Genomic DNA, 7,032 nt, shown 5'->3' with positions numbered 1-7,032 from the left:
TGAGATTTTTAAGAATACATGGAGTTGCATTTCTTCTTGAAAACTGTGGTTGCTGAAATGAGATACCAAACCAGTATAAACATTCCCTTCCTAGCTTAATCATTAGAAATCTCTTTTTGGTTTCTACCAAGGGAGGAGGTGTGTTGAAATGGGAAATAGTCACTCGTCCAATAATAAAGGAATATATGTCAATTTCAGACACAGAAAGAACCAAGGCATGGTTTTCCTCTTCCCATAAAATCCTGATGCAGTCGCAGAAATCTTCCATTAAAAGATGACACATTCGTGGAAAAGGGTAACATGAGTTCCCGCATACATATGTATTTTTTATAAAGAACAGACATATAAAATTTCGGGCAAGATGCACCCACACCCCAAATCCCTTTTTTGTCCAGATTTCTCTTGGGTGGACCCTCAAGTTCTTTTTAGATCGTAATCAGAACAATTCAAGTTCAAACACACTGACCCCTCACCCTCAGACACAGGAAGGATTCCTTTTTATTGAGCCATTTTGCTCAACCTTGAAATTTATCCTCAAAATCCCATATTGGGAATGGAATGATGCAGTTTGGGCTTTACTTTCAAATATTCCAGGAAAAAAAAAGTGGAAGCGGATGATGAAACATGAAAGACAAAATGATAATAGCGGTTGAAACTAAGAGTTGAGTATACAAGGGCTTGTTATGCTTTTGTGTGTGTTTGGAAAATTCCATAATAAAAAGACTTTTTAAAATGATGTGTTTGGCAAAGGTGGAAAAGTTATTCCTGCCAGGGGGCTCAAATAAAAACGTAGTCCGTTGGGTAGCACCTGGAATTACCCATTTAATCTTCGTTTTCCAAGAACGGAAAACGACCTTGCTCCCTTTTCATTTCTCCGGAATCAGCCGGCCATCCCCATGCTTTCTTTCCGGCAAGCTCTCTTTCCCAACCCATAAACTGAGCATCCAAACCCGAGGTTGGGGGCTGATTAATGGAGCTTCCGTACTCAGCTCCCCTGACCAGAGTGTAAATACCCATAAAAACTAATATCAAAAGTTTTTATTGAACTGCTTCGTTTCCTTGAGGATTGGGCCGAGCGGGGCTGGAGCAGCGGGGCAAAGAAGCGGCGGCTGCGCCATGAGCGGCGTCGGTCCTGCTGATCGACTCAGCGCGGGTCCCCAGAGCCAGCCAGAGTTTCTGGGGAGAGCACCCCAACCAGGTAAATGCCAGTCCGGGGCTCGCCTTCCACTGGGGACAGGTGTATTTACAAAGCCACCGGGGAGGGAATAGTAAGTAGTCGGAAAAAAAATCAGAACGGGATAGGGATAGGCAGACGCCAACCACCCCGAAGTATGTCACAAGGCTGGTCCAACAGGGTGAAATATTTTTCCTCAGGATTTGATATGATGCCTGTATTTCACCCACATGACGATAGACGTCTGCGTTCACTGTGTGTGTGTGTGTGTGTGTGCATCTGATGTGTGAATCTGTGTGTGCATATCAAGACATACATTGTTATGCTTACAGCACGTAACGTGCCCGTAAATGATCACGCCTCTGCGTTCTCCGAGTTCCCCTTTCTCGTGGCTGCGCTGGTGAGTTTCCTTCCCTCAGTTGCTCTACTCATCAGAGTTCTCAACCCTGGTCAGGACGGGGGAGTCTGCAGGCTTCTGAGGAGAGACGGACCCACGCGGGCCCAGGCCGCTGGCCTCCTGGTTGCCTGCACCGGTTTTTCCGCGAGAATGCCGGGGCTCCAAGGGGGCCAGGCTGACGTCCAAACCCCCTATTTCCTTCAAACACTCGAATGTCTTCAGTGTATTTGTTGACATAATGAATCCACAGCCCCGCGCTGGTTTCCTGTTTTGTTGTGAGCGTGAGCATTAAGCTGGGATGGGGGCGGAGGCCGGCGGGTGGGACTCCTTTTGGGCAGTGGCAGGGACAGAGAGCAGCCGCGACACAGTTCTCTCTCCCTTTTCACGTCGCAACCGCCCGGAATTCCTCGGGCCGTCCTGCGCTCTCCCAGCGCCCTGGCCGGCCGGTTGACGGGGAGCTCACTCCCGGGGCGGCAGGGGCCCCCGCAGTGCAAAGGATGGGTACACCCGCGGGGCCGCTGAGGACTTCGAGAAGGCGTTTCCTCCTTCCGGCTGAGCGTTGCTCCGAGTTCCCTCTGCTTCGAACGTATGCCCCTGTCCTTTAAGCGAAGGCTGAGTTTCCAGGTTCAGTCAAGAGGAGAGCTGCGGCGGCGCCATCGGGGCAGGCGGCACTCCCCTCGCCATCATCAGCGCCACTGGCGGTATCACCCAGGCCTCCCAGAGCCCGAAGGCAGCCGGTCTCAGGCAGGAACGCGCCCCTCACTCCATGTTTGCGCCAACCCTAGGAAGTCTGGGGGCCGCGCCGCCTGGCACTGTGCAGGGGCCGGGGGCTGGGTGTTGCGCCTCCACCGAGCCTAGGATCAGGGGCTGGTTGCTCAAAACGAGAGAGGGGGCGCCCCTCTCCTTGCTCACGGACTTTCTAGGGGAAACACTGCAGGCCAGTGCTGGAACCGGGGCCCTCCCTGGCCTTGCGCCGTCCTTTCTGAGAGGTAGTGCACTGCTGGCCTTGAAGGCCTGGTACGGAACGAACCCACCAGGCAACCGGAGAGCTGCTCCTTCAAAAATTTGTTCTCCTCAAAATCCACCAGCTTAGGGAATCTTAAAGGCAGACGGGGTTTTCCCGGGTCTTCCTGGACCTTGCATTTCCTCCCACTTTCATCATGTTAGCAGTTAGCCGCCACAGTGCCAAGTGACTTCCCACAGTCCCAAACTGTCCCTACAGCCTTGGGCTTCTTGCTGCCTCATTAATGCTTCAAATGCACACAAATCTACAACAAAGGTTTGAGCAAGTGACTCAGGAGGTGCCATTTCTCTGCCTACTGGCCAGCTTCGGCCCAGGTTTCTTCAGAATCTACCCTTTCTCCTCAAGAAAAAGAGTACAGTGTCTGCCCTCGTGGGGACAGAGGTGGGGAAACTCGCAAAGTCCACCATGAACAGAGCAGCCCCCCACTTGTCTCTTTCCCAAACGGTCTGATCAACTGCAAATTCGAAGGTGCTATTCTGTTCGGGTGTTTTTCTCTTTCTCTCTTTCCCTCTTAGTTAGCCTCAGCTTCTCAGCCATTTTTTCCTCTCTGAATCTTTCTTCCTTTGCCATTATCTCTGCACTCCCACCCCTCCTGTGGTGGGAGAGAGAGGGTTAAGATGTTCTGCAAATGCCGCTCGTAAAGCTGCTTGGATACATTAGAAACACATGAATATCCTGAAATACAAAGTGTTTTTAAAACCAACCGAGGAATGTTTATCCTAATGCTGGATGGATGCAGAGAAATAGTGACAGGGAGCAGTGCTGACAGCCTCCTCCGAGTTAAAGTGAGAGCAGGTAAATTTCATTTGCTAGTGAAAATCAAACTCGATTAAAACCTGCTTTCCCTTTGTCCTTTTCTCTTCCAATCCTGGGAGCCCAGGGCTCCATGGCACAGCCTGGCAATGAGTCCTCTGCCCAAAAATACCCCAGCCAAGGTCCTTTTCTTCAGCGGGAGGTTCCAGGATAGCCAAAGCCCTGCAGGACACCCCAGACTGCCCTAGGAGGTAAGAAGCCATAGCGGCCAAGGGTATGGCAGCTCCTGGAATAAAGGCCAAGCCACTGCTGCCCTCCAATCTTGCCCACGCTGCCTGCTCAGGGCTCCTGGGGGCAATCAGGGAGTACCAGGCACAGCCCATCTCCACGAGTGCTGCCTTCTTGCTCAGCGGGCCACTGCCACCCACAGATTCCAATGGGTACCCTGGCCTCCCCTGCGTAGACCACAAAGGGCCTGAGAATAAAACTACTGTTGCCAGGATCCAAGCTGATAGTGCCTCCCAGCAATCCCATAGGAATTCCTGAGCCTGGTAGACAAAAAAGCAGAGGGATCACTCAGAGGGTCAGACCCAACTAGCTGGGCAGGCAAGTGAGTCCCGACCCTGCCGTTGAGAAAGGAGAAAGAGCACTGGGAGAATCTGTGCTTGCTTCCCAGAGCACACTCCAGTTCTTCACTGCCCTCCAACCTTTCCTTTTCCCACAACAAGCCGGTTTGGTGGCTGCCTGGAGAGCTAAGAGGCTAAGAAAGGATATTGGGAACCATTAATGAATCTCTTATGTCCCTCGGCAATAGACAAGAAGGGGAGAGAGGAAGACTTTCTTGCTTCAAAGTGAGTAGAAATTTTAGAAACTGAGACCCAAAATTATTCACGGAGCTCATTCAAACTCTCTAAACCATCCCCACTGGTTGGTGGCTACAACTCAATGTCTAACAAGACCTGAAGACTTTTAAAGACAGTAAAGGCTCGCCAGGACGCCATTGACTTGCCTGGTAGAAAAATCATTTAATATTTATCAAGATCCAAGACAAGAAGGAAACAAGCAGGCTGCCTCCTTCTAAGTAATCATGTCTCGAGAGTTTTTAAAAGTTGATAGGGAGATATGGGGAACTAAGAAAACATGTGGCTAACTTGTTCACTAAAGATACACCACAAAGCTCAATAAATAATTCAGGCCTGAAGCCCTTCCTTGGCGGGGCCGCCAAGTTTAGGGAGCAAAGCCTAATTCGAGATGCAACCCAAAGCCTTCCCCCAGCACCGCCCCTTCCAGACAAACCTGCTTGTGGCTCCTCAGCAGACAAGATGAAATCTTGTCTCACCATTTTTGGTGAGGAGGCACCCTGTCGACTTTGGCAGTCTGTGGAGCTGGGGCCCTTCCTCTGCATGCAGGGCTCGGTCTCCGGTGAAGTGGGGAGCTGGAGGGAGGAATGTGGAGCTGGCCTTGGCCGCTGTGTGCACCAGCAGCTGCGCCATGGCCAGAGGTGAGCTGGCACAGGCGCCGGCTGGTGGGGGCTCCCCGAGCTGTGTTTTCGTTTTTCCGGGTCTGGCTGGAAAACAGAAAAGGCTCAAAGCCTGGGCCAAGAGCAGGGCGGAGGCAGAGAAGAAGAGTCTGTAAACACCGCCCCAAAAACTCCACGAAGGCAGCAAAAAATGCTGGGTAACCAAACGGAGCCAGAAACAGGAATTCCAAAGGAAAAAGGAGTCAAGAACGAGGGGAGGTGGGCGGTGGGCCTTTCGCAGCTGCCTGGGTCTCCAGGCTTGCATGGCAGTTCTCACGCTGGCTAGACTGCAACTTTCAACTTGACCTTGGCCTCCAGCCGCGTCTGACCCGTATGTAAAACAGGCTTCGAGTCCTCAGGAACTGGGGTCTCGAGCACTACCCTGTCTCTTTGTCACCGTGAGTTTTACAATGCCACTTGGAAGAAGGAAGGGGGGTGAACGGGGCCGGAAAGGAACACAAAAATCAGATCTCTACAGAGGCTGGTTCCTTAGTCTGCAAATGGCCAGTCAGGGAGGAGGTAAACTGGGAGCAAATCAATATTTACCCGGATCTACTAAAAAGGCAGGAGGGAAAGGGCACACTGGGTATGCATATGATGGTGGTTGGGGGGGTCATAGAAGGTTTTATTTGGCAACACTTACATTGGTCCGGGCAAACCCACGAACAGGACAGATAAAAACTGGAGCCCAGCCTCATTGGTCCCGACCCTGCAGGAAGACCAGGAGCCTTAGAGAGTAGACGGCATAGGGGGTAGGGGCTGGGGATATTTGCAATGCGCTGAGCTTAGGGCTGAGTCTGCAAGCTGGGACCAGAGGGCAGGTCCAAGCCTGGATGCTCACTAGTCCACTTAGGTAGAAGGGAGTCCAGAGCTCTCCCCAACCCTGATGTTTCTGTGGAGTGCACCCACTTTCACTTTGAGTGCCTACTCCCCTTCTAGGCATCCGACCAGCTCACAGCCTCCACAACTAGAAATGCAAGCATGTGGCCCCAAAGTGACAGGACCCCCCTCACCAAAACATGGCGGCTGCTTGGCTCTTCCAGCACCAACAACCCACCGTGCTCTCAGGAAAGGGTCGCATTTCCCAGGCACAGAGGAAAGGCGTCTCAGGCTGGTTCTTGGAGGGAAGAGGACGGGGCACCCTCTGCAGGCTGGAGACAGGGCTCTTCCCAATCCTACTTGGGAAGAAGACATGAAGTGGCCCCAAAGAGCTCCTTTCTCCTGTCCCAAAATGGAGTGAAATAGGGAGTGTCCGGGTGCCCAGAGAGTCAGCTCCTGCCCAGGCTCTATGAAGCCCCGTTAGGCCCCAGAAGGAGGGCTCAGAGTCCCAGCCGGCACCCAGCTGGGGCCTGTCCCTCTTAAACTCCTTCCAGGACAAACCAGACCAGCAGGAGATGTGGGAGCACTGGAGAACGATGTGCACAGATCCCTCTCTCCATCTCAAAGTCTGGAGGAGGAAGGGTTGTTACTGGGGCAGAGTGAGGAACAGTCTGTATAAATAAGTGTGAGTGTATGATCAAGGTACACTTCAGTGTGTGTGTGCGTGTGTCAGCGTGGGTGTGGTGATGGGTCATTCTGAGCCTATGGGCCTAAGTACGGTCTATGAAACACTGTGGACAGGGAAGGGGAGGGAGCTCCTAACTGCAGTCCAAGCTTTCTAGTGCAACGTCCTGGGATCCATGAACCAGGCGCATCAGCAAATGCCCCGCCACTGTTCCCCTGGAAAGAGCCAAATCGCGACGCTGTCGAACCCGAAAGAGCTAGTGTCCGTGCTGGGGTCTCTCTGCAGAAAGACGCGCGAATGCCTGGAAAGAAAACATTGCCGGAGGCCCCAAGAAATACCCGGCCTGGACTACGCCTAGCTACTATCCCATCCCCAGCCCCTCGCAGATTTACCTGACCTGTGCCCACCGCCTCAGGTCGCAACCCAACAGCGCGCCCCAGTCCCCTCCCCGCCTTACGTTGCTCTGGGCCTCACTGGCATAGGAGAAGGGAAGGAGAGCTGCGAGGAGGCCGCCCTTCCCTCCATACCCCACCCGCCCGGTCCCCCGCCTCTCCCCTGGGTGAATGGTGCGCGGCGGCGCGGCGGCGCGGCGGGCGCTGGCGCTGGGGACGGCGCGGGCGGCGGCGGGGACAGCGGGTGCACAGCGCGGAGCCCGGGTTGG

At 53.3% G+C, this 7,032-nt stretch overlaps 1 long non-coding RNA gene across 5 annotated transcripts; it reads right to left on the bottom strand.

The window, feature by feature from the left end:
• LOC106831039 (uncharacterized) lies at nucleotides 1–6,975 on the bottom strand. 5 transcript variants are annotated; one of them, XR_011503642.1, is made up of 4 exons: nucleotides 5,925–6,975; nucleotides 5,511–5,576; nucleotides 4,645–4,915; nucleotides 1–3,187 (listed from the first exon to the last, which is right to left on the bottom strand). It is a non-coding gene; the product is annotated as an uncharacterized lncRNA (long non-coding RNA). The 5 variants fall into 5 exon arrangements; XR_011503646.1 differs by having other exon boundaries at nucleotides 1–4,915; nucleotides 5,925–6,042; nucleotides 6,829–6,959; XR_011503645.1 differs by having other exon boundaries at nucleotides 1–4,915; nucleotides 5,881–6,975.
• Between the last annotated feature and the right edge of the window lie 57 nt (nucleotides 6,976–7,032).

The sequence above is a fragment of the Equus asinus genome, chromosome 1 (assembly GCF_041296235.1).
Source record: "Equus asinus isolate D_3611 breed Donkey chromosome 1, EquAss-T2T_v2, whole genome shotgun sequence".
Classification (NCBI taxonomy): Eukaryota; Metazoa; Chordata; class Mammalia; order Perissodactyla; family Equidae; genus Equus; species Equus asinus.
The sequence above is the reverse complement of the archived record's forward strand: the minus strand, read 5'-3'. Positions and strand labels throughout refer to the sequence as shown.